This window comes from Gavialis gangeticus, unplaced genomic scaffold, assembly GCF_001723915.1.
Source record: "Gavialis gangeticus isolate Ggan-Ray unplaced genomic scaffold, GavGan_comp1, whole genome shotgun sequence".
Lineage (NCBI taxonomy): Eukaryota > Metazoa > Chordata > Crocodylia > Gavialidae > Gavialis > Gavialis gangeticus.
Genome location: NW_017729032.1, coordinates 59,025,253 through 59,028,115, shown reverse-complemented (window position 1 = coordinate 59,028,115; position 2,863 = coordinate 59,025,253). Strand labels below are relative to the sequence as shown.

The 2,863-nt window shown below is 43.8% G+C and overlaps 1 long non-coding RNA gene across 1 annotated transcript in view; it reads left to right on the top strand.

Annotated features, from left to right (window-relative positions):
- Positions 1–411: 411 nt before the first annotated feature.
- Positions 412–2,863, top strand: part of LOC109303486 — a 22,736-nt gene continuing 20,284 nt past the window's right edge. The window contains exon 1 of the long non-coding RNA XR_002099141.1: positions 412–688. This is a non-coding gene — a long non-coding RNA (uncharacterized LOC109303486). The remainder of the gene's footprint in view (positions 689–2,863) is intronic.

Below are 2,863 nucleotides of genomic sequence, written 5' to 3'. Positions count from 1 at the left end.
GCATTCTACTGTATAACTAATAGAGCATCCCCACAGGACTTTGAGTGACATACTTTTGACTAGACTACAACTATTTTGAATTGTGGTAACACCTAACAGGCCCCACTCAGGAGATCAGACTGTATCATATTGTAGAAACATGCGATAAAGGATTAGCCCTGCCAAAAAGGACTTATAAGCTTAGTGTGAGAGGAAAATGGTTGAATAAATGAAATTGGGGAGGTAGTACAAAAGGTGGCAGCAAAATATGCATTTTTAATAGATCTCCATGAGCTATGTCTATAGTCAGAGCCCACCAACTGGCTAGCTATTGTTGCATATTTTGTAGGCATCACAGCAAAAGTGAGTTTAAAGAAGTACTTGTAATAGCTTAAGGTAATGCCTGACAAAGTGACTTCAGTGTAAACTTGTAACAGGGAACCTTTACCCTGTTACAGAAAAGTGGAATGGGCCCTTTAAGGGAAGAGTGCTTGTGAACCAGATAAGGGCAGATGGCAAGGCTGGAGTTAATAAACAGCCTTGTGACCAGGCCAACTGATAGGTCACTTGACCAAATGTGGGCAAGGCTTGAGTAGCATATAAGCCTGGGCCTGAGCCAAACCAGGCAGTCTGAAGGGGAAGGAGCTTCTAAACTGAGGGGCTGCAGAGAACTGCCTGGATGTCTTCTGAACTGGCAAGGGCCCTGCAAGTATGACTTTGATGCTTTGCAAGGGAATATGACCAGAGTGAGGCAGTTTGTGTTACAGCCTATACTTGTCTATAGTTTACACCTGCAGTCTGGTTGGGACTGGAAGGGAGTGGCTTGGAGATCCCATTACTGCCAGAGAGGCATGTGACCATCTTGAGCCCTGGCAGGGGTCAGACTTGAGGCACAGACAGGGGCCAGGGAGCACAGCATTGCCTGAGAGGGGCAGAAATCTGGCTAAACAGCCCAGAGCTCAGAGAGGGGCAGATCTTAGGGTCAGGGGGGCCCACAGCCTGGGAGGGGTGAAGCTAAGAGCCCAAGAGGGGCAGAAACAGGGCTAGAGGGCCCACAACCCAAAGAGGGACCACCCAGAGCATTAGAGCAGAAGCTGGGTAGGCCAGGGACCCAACAAGGGAGTAAAGACCTAAGGTGGCCTAGTGGTGTGAGAGAGGGTGCCCATCTAAATGACAGCTGGAAAGATCTGTAAGCATGGGCATTGTTACTGGGGAGAATGGAGCTTGCATGGACACCCATGTTCATGGGTGTGAGACCAGTCTTGGGGAGCCCTGGGGCAGCCTCCCTTTTTCTAAAAGATAAATATATCAAGGTGTGGCAGGAAAGGGGCAAGGGAGATTTTCTAAAGAGAGTGAAATTGATATGGGCTGAGAAGGGTTCCAGAGGCATCACAGCCACACCTGGAGTGGGACCCTGTTACACAACCATTTTGATTTATAGAACTGTTGTCTCTTTGCAAAAAGTGGGGGTGGGGAGTTAAGATCAGTCTTCCACCACTGGTGTGGCTTCAAATCTAATAGTGTTTATTTCAGTTTTACTAGTAAGATAATTGTCATGAAGCCAGGGTTTTTCTTATGATTGGATACATCAGCCACAGATCGTTCTTTATGAAATGGAGGTTACAATTTATGACATTCATCTCTACAGTAATCAATTCTCAGTTGACTTTAAGTGAGGCATAAACTGGAAAAACAGATGAATCCTTAGTAACATACATGCTGCTTTTACAAACATATCCCCATTAGATATTTTTGATTATAGAACATGTTATATAAATAAGGTTTCCTAATGGAACAAGTTCTTGAAAACTTCCATAAGAAGTCACTGAAGCTTAAAGCAAGCTTTTAATTAAAACTGCTTGTAGGCAAAGGGCCAAATGCTATTCATTGTAGATAGAGTCCTATTGGACACAATGGATTTATTTAATAATGGATTAGTTAACATGTCTAGCAGGATTTGATCTAAAACAACAGATCCAACCACTTTTTAAGAATATATGTTTTTGTCCTAGTCAGTTATTATAAAAAATTTCCCTAAGGGGTGTCCATAGTGCTTTTCATGGTGCTCCTGAGAGTACTATCAAGAAACACTTCCTGCCTCCTGCATTTGCACTCAACATGTGCCAGACCCACAACATGAGGGTGCCCCCTACTGCCATTCTCATGCATGCTGGAGATGGCAATCTCTTCTCTGGGGAACAGATCTCTAGCTGAGATGCCCTCACCTTCACCACCTCACTTCTGGGTTTGGTGTGTGTGGAGCAGGAGCAGGAGTAGGAACACAGGGCCTGCTTCTCAGAAGTACTCTATGGAGTTCCAAGGACACAATATAGACATGTCCTGAATGGCAGAAATGATGCAGGATGGGCACAGCCCAATATATTAATGAACAGTAACAGTTTTAGGATATCAGAAGGCCTAGCTCTGCAAGGTTTGCAATTTATCTCTTGGTCATATTCTTACTTATCTGGATTCATAGCAGAATTTTAGACCAAGTAGAAAATAGGCATTCAAATTATCACCTCTCAGAGTTCTTACTCTCTGTCATCACTGGATTCTTGTGATAAGGTTGGAATGGTCCATAGGGTTAGCTATTATCCTGCATTGGGTCAAGTAGTTATGAAACAGCCCAGTTCTGCACATGGATATATGTAGTAGGTATCTAGGCTCCAAATGTCTATATTCGCAGATATCTGAGGTGGCATATCTTACATAGCTATAGAAACCTTTGATGTTTGTGAAAGTGCATTGTTTAAATCCAAGAATGAGGAGATATATTACTAGGATAGAAATTATGACATGCTCTCAAATACAACGTGGTTCCCATCTTCAAAAAGGGGAGGAAAGAGGACCCGGGGAACTACAGGCCAGTCAGTCTTACCTC